Consider the following 11,642-nt stretch of genomic DNA (forward strand, 5'->3'; position numbering starts at 1 on the left):
AGACCACTCAGCATCCTGGGACCTCCTTAGAGAGGACTGAACCCCTTCCCCTGGGCAGTGCCTAAGTCACAACCATATCTTCTGTGGTCATTGCTCCTTCAGCCAAAGAAAGAGAGCAAAAACCTACTTTCCATGTGCCCCTCTGAGAACAACCACCGAGTGAATACTAAAGGTTATGGAGAGTTAGTCGTCCACCTCTATTAAAATTTCACATACTTGACATTTCTTTTCTTTTTTTTTGACACCCAAATCTCTTTTATGGGGGGGGGGTAGGGCGGTTGCGGGGGCCTCTCACTGCACGTCTTGTTCATTGGCGCTGCTTCCTGAGTCCTGTGGCTTTATCACATCTGGCAGCTCGGGTGGGCTGGAGAAGGGCTCGATGCGCAGGGCCTCAAAGGCCTCCTCTGCCCTGAAAGCTAGCCCCACAGTGGCTGGGGCCTGAGGCCGTGCTGTCTGGCTGGTGAAGCCACACTCGCCCAATGTCTTTCCGTCGTCCAGAAGCTGGTCGTCCTTGTACAGCCGCTGCTCGTCCGGCGGCCGCTTGAAGATGCCCTCGACGATGCGCTTTAGCTCGAACACAGTGCTCGACTCCTTGGCGTCCGTGAAGATGGTGGTCTTGTGGCGCCGGATCATGAGGAACACGTCCTGGGGGCGGCGGGCTGGCGTGAGCGTGGAGCCCGGGCCCCACCTCACGGCCCATCGCCCTCGCCGCCCCCGGCCCCGGCCTACTTGGCATTTCCTAACTTTCTGGTTTGTTTCCTGGTTCCACCTCTTACCAGTTGTGTGGCCTTGAAAAAGTAACTTTTCAAATTCTCAGTTTGCCTATCTGTCAAATGAAGGTAAAGGCACCAAACAGGTAGAGTTCTTTTGAGGATTCAGTGAGTCAGCCTTGGGTGGGCGCTAAGCCTGGGCCAGCAGAGAGTGGCCGTCAGTCGTTAGCCGCTTCTCCTCCCTCTTCTACTCTACCCTCTCAGCCTTTTTTTTTTTTTTTTTTTTGCGGTACGCGGGCCTCTCACTGTTGTGGCCTCTCCCGTTGCGGAGCACAGGCTCCGGACGCGCAGGCTCAGCGGCCGTGGCTCACGGGCCCAGCCGCTCCGCGGCATGTGGGATCCTCCCAGACCGGGGCACGAACCCGTGTCCCCTGCATTGGCAGGCGGACTCTCAACCACTGCGCCACCAGGGAAGCCCCCTCTCAGCCTTTTTGATGGGACAAAATTGAGATTCTTTGGTTCCAGGTTTCAGGGCTCTCTCTTACTTCATTTTTGTTCTTAAGCCTATTCTTTATGTAAGTATGAAAGAGAGAAAGTGAAATAAGTTGAGAAAACAATCTCTAAGGAACTCTCACTATTCGAATAGTCCTACTGGGACATCTGAAAGACCTCGGGTTCCTTTTCTCTGTGGCTGTTATACTCGTAAAAGTTATGCACACGTGCTATTTTGAATGTGTCCCTCTTCCCCACTTCCTGGGGCCCAACCAGCCCGTGGGACTTCCTACTGCAGGTGCAGCTCCTCAGACCCTGCCCAGTCTCAGAGGATTGGCCCCAGGGCAGGAGACAGGGACAGGGCTGTGAGATTCTGTTAGCCCAAGGCCCTGCATGTCTGTCTAAAACCATATTTTGAGGTTTACTTTGAATACAGCCCAGGACTCCAAAAAGCCCTGCTACTGTGCTCCTAGAGTGCTTCTTTGCTCAGGTATAAATTGCAGTGGAAAAGAAACCGGAGTCACCTACGCAGCTCTTTCTTCACAGTAATCCAGCAAAGCTGGGACATGGGGCTTCGTATAGCAGATCCTAAGGACCCCGTCCTTTCTAGGCGATGGGGCTGCTGAATCACCACCAGTGGAGTGTGATTTTTAAATTGTTTTTCACTAAATCTTTAATAGATTAATAGAAAAAGAAAATTTTTCTCCAGGACTTTTCCTATGACCAGGATCTAGAACAGAGAAAATAGATTTGGTCTATGTTGAATTGAGATGTTTGCCCTTGACCTCATGTATTGTATTGGTCCAATTAAATATGATAACCATATATTATGTTTACCATGATTTAAACACCAAACGAATAACTGGCTATGTAGGTTTTCAAAAGAAGTCTTTGGGCACCATCCAGTGACTATTTTGGCTACAATATAAACAAAACCCAAACGGCCCGCTTAAGTTTTCAAAAGAAGTCTCTGGCACCCTCTTGTGGCGCATCACACAACTGGGAAAACAACAGCTTTGGGATAATGCCTCTTGCCTCAGAATTGTGCAGACATTTGCTCTCCTGTCATAACTGTCAGTGATTCCCTGAAGAAACACAGTGCAGCCAAACTTTTTAATTTGTGTCCATTTGAACTGCAATACAAGACATACCAACAAAGTCCTGCTTTAACTTGAAAAATGGAAATAATGAGAATCACGTCAACGTTTTGACATTTGTTAAGAAGCGCAACATTTTAAAGCTGGCCTGCCAAAGAAAATGTAAACTATCTTCATGCCATTGTCATGCGCTGGTACCACTCTGACCAGTAAACAGAAGTGCCCACCGTTCTGGTAACCTTATTGAGTGCTTTCTAATCGTTTTATATGTGTTAATAGTTAATTTTCACTAAGAGGTAAGTCTCCCCTATAATCCTCATCTCCAAGGAGAAAACCGAAGCACAGAGAGGCAACTGCCAAAGGCCAGTGCCAGGCCTGGGACGTGAGACACAGGCATGTGCCGGCCTCCACTCCTGCTTCCTACTACCTCTAACTCTGCTGAGACTCGGGGCATGATTTCAGTGACTACTGTCATCCTGTTTTAATCTTCACTGTTTTTATAGCCCTTTAGCAATGTCACCTAAGTACTTGTTAAACTAAACACATCTTAGTGTTAGCCCAAAAAGTACCTGAGGGATTCCCCCTTTTGAAATGGACTTCAGATTGATAAAATTTGAAGTGCTGTCTAAGCTATATTGATAAAGTGTCGTTTTAACCTCAGAAATGGAAATAAAGGAACTTGCTCCACATTTTCTGCATTTGTTAAGAACCACAAAATTTTAAACCTGGCCAGCCAAGGAACTGGCATAATATCTGTGCTGTTAATATAGGACAGACTCTACAGGACTGCCCAACTTCAGCACTGTTGACGTCTGGGGCCTGATCATTCTTTGTGGTTGAGGGCTTTCCTGTGCATTACAATATTTAGCAGCATCCCTGGTCTCTACCCAATAGATGCCAGTTGCAACAGTCAAAACGTCTCCATTTTGGGAGGAGGGCAGCAGAAAGGCTCAAATCTTCCTCAGTTGAGCTCCACTGAGATAGAGTACACTCTGAAAATGTTGATACAAAATGGAGAAAATAAAAGCGTCATTAGAGCTGATATAACTTTAATTTTCCCAAATGGTCCTGAGGCAGGGGAAGAAGAATGGAAACAATGCCATGGAACAATGCCAATGGAAAAAATGCCACTGGCCCAGCTGCAAGATCGGCCCCCAGAAAAATGCCACAGATCTATCATGTTTATACCATCTGCAGACCGAGAATGCACCAACCCCCTTACATTGCATGCTGTGGAAATATCAATCTTGAGTATGTAAGACTTTCATGATTGCATTGCTGCATCATAAAATGTCACTGTTATGTTTCCAGAAATTCTGAAGAAGACACTCTCATGATTTCCTGACCTTCAGGTTCTCTTTGGGCTCTACCTTTCGACTTAATCTAATATGTCATCTGGTTTTCTCTGCACATTTCTTCTTGAGATATTCTCAGGTAATGATCGTAATTCTTCTCCGTGTTGGTATTAGCTCAAAGATTTAGATCTCCTCCTTCCACATATAGAATCTTCTAAGAGCTTCCAAGGATAACCTCATCTGTTCCACCATTCTCTATGAATGTCTCAATATCCTAACTTTAATATTTCAACATTTCACCCCCTTCTGCTACCACTTTTAGCCTCTACCTTTTTTTCCATCATCGATATTTTATTCAACCATTCATCACTCATTTGATGATTATATTGCAGGCACAGTGTTAAATGCCAGGGATACAAAATTATTAAGCTGCCCCTTAAGGAGGCCACCTGCCATCTAGTACTAAAGAGGAAACAGAAAAATGACAATGCACTGTATATAGCAAGTGATAGGATGCAGATGTCAGTGAAGGGCTCCAGAAACCTAGAAAAAGAAATAATTCTGTCTTAAGGTAGTCCAAGAAGATTTCTTGGAGAAGGTAGCAATTAATCTGGGTATAGAGGGATGAATAGGAGTTTGCTAGGCAAAGAGCCCCCCAGGCAGAATGAATAACATACACAGAGACCGGATCTGCGAATGAGTCTGAATAGTTTCTATTCTCGCTTTCTAGATACTCCTCCCCAAAGATGGGAGGCTTTTCCCTTCCCCTACGTGTGGATGCACTCCTTGTCAGAAGGACTGCCACCACATCACTGAAGTCAGTTTCTCTAGCCACACTACTATTCTTGCTCCCGGCTCTGCCACTTTCCCCCCACCGCTTCCTCACCCCACTTCTCTCTCCCTTTCTGTTCATATCCCGTTGCCAGAACATGTCATTTCCACCTCTGTCTCCTCCACCCCTCATCTCTTGTCTTATGACCATTATTGATATTCAGACACAACTTACCTCTGTCCTAGAATTGGGCCAAAGCCTCCTGACGGGCCCTTGGCTTGTAGTCTCTCCCCTTTCCAATCTACCTAATCCTAAACTACAATTTAGGGAAACAGTTTAGATTTTGGATCACTTGCTCACGCCCCAGCTTCAGGGCAGGCAGGGAAAACAAGTGTCTAGTATTTGCAGACATTAATGACAGATGAACTCTGCAGCCAGGAACAAGTAGAGATGGCAGTGACATAGCAACCAACGGTCTGGCAACCATGGCTTAAAAATCAGGCCCTGGGACTTCCTGGTGGTCCAGTGGTAAAGAAATCCACCTTCCAATACAGGGGACGCAGGTTCGATCCCTGGTCAGGGAACCAAGATCCCACATGCCGTGGGGCAACTAAGCCCGCGCGCCTCAAAGAGAGCCTGTGTGCCTCAAACTACAGAGTCCAGGCACCCTGGACCCCACGTGCCACAACTAGAGAGAGAGAAAAAAACCCCACATGCCACAACTAGAGAGAAGCCCACGTGCCGCAACTAGAGGGAAACCCGAGCAGACCGTGCCATAACGAAAAGATCCCACACGCCTCAACAAAGATCCCGTGTGCCGCAACTAAGACCTGACGCAGGCAAAAAAAATAAGGAAAATAAATAAATTACATAAATAAATATTTTTTTAAAAATCAGGCCCCAAGCCTTGAAGACATGGTTCATTTCCTCCCTACTTCCCATTCTCAGTCTTCGCCATGGTCCACCAGGCCCCACATGTTTGGCCCTCACTCCTTGTGCTTCTCGGATGTGACAAGCACTCTCCCACCTCAGGATTTCTGTGCTTACTTAGCGCTCCCTCCCTTATTTCTTCTAAATCACTTCTCAAATGGTCACCTGGTGGCTGGAAAGCTCAGGTGCTGGGAACACGGGAGCCTCGCTGGGGGGAGGGCAAGAGGGCCCGATGGGGTGGCAGGCAGGATGGGAGGGTTATTGGTTATTGGGGCTAACAGACTGTAGAATGTTCCAGAAATTTGGATAAGTCTCAAAGAAAGGAAGCACGCCTATAGCGAATCAGGTGGGTGGGCTGGGAGCTCCCCCTTCGGACGGTCCCCTCATTGGGGGGGGCTTCAGGAATGCGGCCGGGCCTTGGGGTCACCCCTCGGCTGCCAGGAGAGGAGAGTCCACGTGCTGCTTTGTGGCTCCCAGTGTAGGGTCTGGGCCCCCGTCCAGAAATTCGGAATCACTGTGTCTCCAGAGGAAGCAAACTGGAGGCCATACCACCCACTGACGACGTGGTTACCAAAAGAAACAAAACGCTAATTGAATCGGCCTCCTCTGATGATTAGAAATTAGATTTTACACGTGGTTCCAAATTTCTAGCTGGGAAACGAGTGGCTCTACCCTCCGGAGCCCTGGGGCCTCTCAGCAGCGGTCAGCTGAAGCCCGGTCGAGGCCGCCTGTCAGGCCGACGCCTTTGCCACAGTCCCCACCCCTCCCCAGCGCCTGCCACCCAGTTGGCTGCCTTCAGCAGGTGCATTCTTAAATGGCCCTTGGCTCCTGAATGGGTAGATGGATGAAGGAGGGCAGAAAGGGACGGAAATGAGGCCAGAGATATTTTATTTATTTTATTTTTTCTTTTTGAAAAAAGGCTGCAATCTTTTTAAAGTAAGTTATTTATTTACTTATTTATTTATTTTTGACTGTGTTGCGTCTTCCTTGCTGCGCAGGGGCTTTCTCTAGTTGCGGCGAGCGGGGGCTACTCTACGTTGTGGTACGCAGGCTTCTCATTGCAGTGGCTTCTCCCTGCGGAGCACGGGCTCTAGGCTTGCGGGCTTCAGCAGTTATGGCACATGGCTCAATAGTTGTGGCACACAGGCTCAATAGTTGTGGCTCGCGGGCTCTAGAGCGCAGGCTCAGTAGTTGTGGCGCACGGGCTTAGTTGCCCCGCGGCACGTGGGATCTTCCTGGACCAGGGCTCGAACCCATGTCCCCTGCATTGGCAGGTGGACTCTTAACCACTGTGCCACCAGGGAAGTCCCAAGGCCAAAGATATTTTAGAATTTAGAATAAGAAAAGGTGTCATTTCAAACAGTGGGACAGGAGGGATATCTGAAGAATGGTTGAGGTGGAGCAGCCCCTCGGAGAGCTGACAGCCGCAGGAGCTGGCCCATGGGAGGGCCCAGCATGTGCACAGGGCGGCAGGGGCTCCTTTTCGGTTCAGCCACCTCAGTGCACGGCCCCCACAATGTCACCTTTCCTGAGAGGTCTCCCCAACTACCCTCTAGAGAATAGCAGTCCCCCATCATTGTCCAGAGTTCTTACCCTACCTACTTATTTATGTATTTGTTTATTTTCTGTCTCCCCTCCCTGACAGCGGGGACTTTATCCATTTTGTCCTCTGCAGTGTTGCCAGGGCCTGGAAGAAGATCTGGCACACAGTCCTGACTGAATAAACACAAGCTGAATACCTGATAGAAGAGTCAAGTTCCCTTTCCTCTCTCCCTAGCATGCTCTATATGTCCCAGCTATGGGATATGAGTGAGACTTTCCTACCTCCAGGTGCTGAGGAAAGGGAGGATTTGACTGGCTTGGAAGCCCCTCCTCTTGGCAGCAGTCATTGGCTCAGAAGTGGGCACCTCCACAAGTCATTGGCTCAGAAGTGGGCACCTCCACAAAGCAAACAGGGCAGACAGTGGTTGGGTCAGGGCTGGGAAGGTGGCCCAAGTTAGTCTGATCCAGCCAAAGCCCCTTCGGCTTTGTGCTTAAGGAACGGGAAGCTCTCCGTTCTCTGCATGGGCATGACTTGCCTTGGTAAGAGTGGAATGGCTGCGGGTACTTTGTTAACAGGAGAAACCCCTGCCTGAGGACCAGATCCGAAGCTGAGCCGAGACCACGATAGACAAGCAGAGCCAGAGCCCGTACCACAATGTAAACCTCTCCTTCCAATCCTGTCAGATCTTTACAATTTCTGGACTCTTTGTTTTGTAAACTAATGAATTCCATTATTGTTTAACTCAGCTCGAGGTCAATTTTTCTTTTTTGTGTAATCTAAAGCATCTTAACTAATACACTGTCCTTAAAACACTACCATGCCATGATGATGTTTTGAGAAGGACATTGATAAATTAGAATATTTATTACCAAATGAATGAATTCACCCATCAAGTATTATGGAGTACAACTACTTTAGAGAGTGACCTAATGATAAAGGATATAAAACCTATCTCATTTGAGGGAAAATGGTAAGAAACAGGGAGTGGTTAGCCTCAAGATGAGAAGACTTAGAAGGACCATGATGGATGTCTTCATAACATGTGTAGTCGAATGTATTTGAAGCGGGTGACACATTGAGACGTGGATTTAGCTCAGACCTGCTGGAATACAAGATATCTTAATTCTCTTTCAGATGCCAATCCCTTCTTCTAAGACACCAAGAGAAAATATAGTCACCAAGAACAAAGCAAGGAGAAACAAAACCTTGCAGTTAGCTTGGACTTCAACTCTAGACCACCAGTGTTTTCTCTCAAAAGAGAAGAGCTCTTATCTAAAGTAGCCTGGCCTGGAGAGGCTAAGATCAAGACAGGACAGAAGGCCTCCTCTGGTTCCTTCCACTATAAAGCCCAAACCCTTGTTGTGAGTCTTATTACTCCAACAGGAAGAGAGGATTCGCATGCCCGTCCAAGCCAGGTGGGGAGCCCAATGCAGGAGTAAAAAAGGCTTATCTTGATCTATGTCTTATCCTGCCCCTTTCCCTTTTGAGCCTTCAGATGGCTCACAGCCTTGATCAATAGTACAACTGCAACCTCATGAGGGGCCTTGAGCCAGGGGTACCCAGCTAAGCCATGCAGGGATTCCTGCCCCACACGAACTGTGAGAAGATAAATTTTTGCTGCTTTTAAGCTGCTAAGTTTCTGATGCTTCAGAAAATAATTTGTTACACAGCAATAGATAACCAGCACAAATGCGTACATAAAATTCCCTTATATAAATTCAGGTTATTTCCAACTTTTCCCACTTGCAATATGGCATTGAATATCTTTGTATCTATAGTCTTATGAATTCCTGAAAGTAACTGTGTAGGATAAATCATTAGACATGGAATCGTTTACTCCTATTTTGAAGTACAATACTGTCAAATTATCCCCCCAAAATGTTGTACACCAATTCATACTCCCAATAAAATGCGTCTGAGAGTGTCCTTTGCCCCATAACCTTGCCATTACCAAGTCTTATAGACCTTTACCATTTACCAATTTGAAAGGGAAAAAAATGTCATGTATTGATTGCTTCCCCCATGCTGACCCCCGGCCCAGGGCCTTACATGCCTTTTTCCATTTGATCCCTACAGTAACTCTATGATATAGGTGCTATTATTACTCCATTTATTACCCCAATAATGAAAACAAGACCTGATCAAGATTCCATAATAAAGTAGCAGACCAGGTAGTCTCAGGAAGTCTGACTTCAGAATCTGAGCTTTTAATGACTGGTGAGATTGAGCCTACATCATGTGGCCAATAGGCCCTTAATATTTATTTCTTTTTCTGTGTATTTCATTTTCACATTCTTTCCTTCAGTGATGAATATCTTCTGCTTGCCACTCTTCCCCTTCTCCGTTCTGCTCTCACCCTAGAAATTTGACCTCCATGGGTTTCATCAACATGGCCCTGGTGCCCTCTGGCTCCCTGCTGGGTTCAGCCGTGGAGAGGCTGGCAGGAGATTGGAGGTGGGAAGGGAATAGAGTCAAAGTGTTTACTCCCTTGGCCCTCTACTGGGAGGTTGCCTCTGACGGGTTGTGTCTTCAGAACAGAGTTCATTGCTCTTCTAACCTGACCCTCTCTCAGTCTGGGTTCCTGTAACATTTCCCTCTGACTTTTCACACAGAAAAGGGATATCTGATCACTGCACTGGTTGTTCCTAACTTTACAAGTAGTCCCTTGCAAATGAACTCTCCTCACTTTATCCTGTTTTGTGCATGCTCTCATTTTCAGTTCTCTGTTATGTTGTCTTTTCTCACTGAATTGGAGGTACTTTCTCTATATTGAGATCATAACACTTTGCTTATCGCTTGGTGTGGAACACCTATCCCAGCTTGTTGCTTCTTAGTTTTCCTTAATGTAGTTTTTGCGTAAATTTTATATCCTCACCCAAAGCTCCACTCCAGAAAATGTGGCCTTGACCTTGACAAATCCATTGCAACTTGCTTCCCCACATTGGGGCGAAGTAAAATGTCTACAACCTGATCCACTTGTGGCCCAAATATTATCTTCCCCTCCTTAAAAAGTTACTTTCTTCCGCAAGTATTTGGAAAGGTTTTATCTCGTGCTCCGCCTGAGTTGTCTATCAGGAACTGTTTGTTCTTCAATGTCACGTGCTTCCCTCTTCTCCCAGCTCTGCTGGGGACCTCAGGAAATCTCACAGCTGCTCCCTGCCTGGAATTCCTAGGCATGGTCCCTCCACTTGCACCGGTGGAGGTGTGAGTGTGGGGCAGGCCACACTTTATCATACACTCCCTTTATTTTCTAAAATACCATCACACAAGCCAGTACAGATGATCAGACTATGCTTTGTGGGCAAGAGAGGAGAAGTGGGGGGTGGATTTCCATTAAGGTGAAGGGAGTTATAATACAAGGTGGTGGAGGAAGGGGATTAAAACAGGGCTAAAAGTGATTTTTCCAAGAGTCCACTTAGGAAGTTAAGTTATTCATAAAGAGTGCCTCATGGGCATGCCTGGTCTCTAAATCACTCCCTATCTTTGCATCTTTCTTCTAATCTCTTCTAACCTCTTTTCCATGTATTCCTCTCCTTTTCAAAGAAACCCTGCTACCTGTCCACAGGGTCAGTCTTGCCCCAGAATTCTTTCCCTACCTCCACTGGCAAATCTTGTTCAGCACATCGAAGGGAGACCGGGGCCCTAGCAGCATACACTGCGGGAGTGATCTGTTGCCTTTGCAAGTTCCCCAGAGCTGTAGGGGGCAGGGTTCAATACTCCAACACCACCCAGGAGTTTGGGTGGGCAGCCAAGCCCAGCCTCCTTTGAGGTGGTCCAACCTGGAATACACGGCACACCCATCTTCATTTTCCCATGATTGAATGTCTCCGGTTATCAGATTGTGTCCCTCGGGCTTCACGAATGGGAAATGGGCTCTAAATGGCTACTCCCTTAGGCGGACACTCCACAGCTGCTTTGATAGCACCTCTTGTGAAAAGATGGGATTTCTTTTTTAACCAAGCCCATCCTGGCCCTTAGCTTGGGGAAAAGGAGAGAGAAAGGCTTAGGGAGAAGAGGGGGAAGGCGAGTGGATAGGGGGAGTAGTAGTAGTAGGGGGATAGTTGGTCTTTCTGTCCCTTTAAAGGACAGAAAGACCAACAGTCAGAGTCTAATAGTTTTTGCTACAACAATAGAATAGGACACTTCGGGCAGTAAGCTCCCTCTTCTCGGGAGGGTGAGCTTAGACAGAGGTCATTATAGAAGGATGACATAGAAAAGATTCCTGTCTTTCTAGGAGAAAACACGAAGTCTTTCCCTTCCTGTGGCCTTTAAATCAGCTCTATACTATTTAAGATATAAGTGTGAAGTCCAAGCTGGACTTAGCTGACTACTAAGGAGGAAAAAATTGCTAAGGGAAAGGGGGTCAGGGACCTGCAGGTGGGGGAGACATACAAACAGGTCGTGTCACTATTGAAGGGAGAAGCTGTTGGGGTGTGTGTGTGTGTGCGTGTGTGTGTGTGTGTGTGTGTGTTACTCAAAGCTAGACCCCGGTAGGCTGGGCTGAGCAAAAAGATTCGTTTCGAGGAGAGGTGGAGAGAGGGAAGAGATGTCTTGCTGTCGAGATAAGGACAAAAGAGTAAAGTCCTCAGATAACCTGGGGAAGCCATGCACTTGTGTGCTTTGTGGGTACTCTGGAGAGAGGAAGATGATCTCCATGGCCTGGGCACGCAGGGCCGGAGTGTGGGACTCGAGGGACATTGTTCCAGCTAATGATTAAGAACTCTCCAGACAATAGGGGCTTCTTAGATAATGGGTGAATTTCCAGGATGTCCGGCCCCCTTCCGAGAAGGAGGGAGATAACAA

At 47.2% G+C, this 11,642-nt stretch overlaps 1 pseudogene across 1 annotated transcript; it reads right to left on the reverse strand.

The window, feature by feature from the left end:
* Nucleotides 1-240: 240 nt before the first annotated feature.
* LOC113624602 (elongin-B pseudogene) lies at nt 241-710 on the reverse strand (annotated as a pseudogene). The gene has a single exon (XR_003434401.1). The product of XR_003434401.1 is annotated as an elongin-B pseudogene (transcript).
* Nucleotides 711-11,642: the final 10,932 nt, after the last annotated feature.

This window comes from Aethalodelphis obliquidens, unplaced genomic scaffold, assembly GCF_003676395.1.
Source record: "Aethalodelphis obliquidens isolate GAN/ISIS:26980383/991018 unplaced genomic scaffold, ASM367639v1 scaffold13, whole genome shotgun sequence".
NCBI classification, from domain to species: Eukaryota; Metazoa; Chordata; class Mammalia; order Artiodactyla; family Delphinidae; genus Aethalodelphis; species Aethalodelphis obliquidens.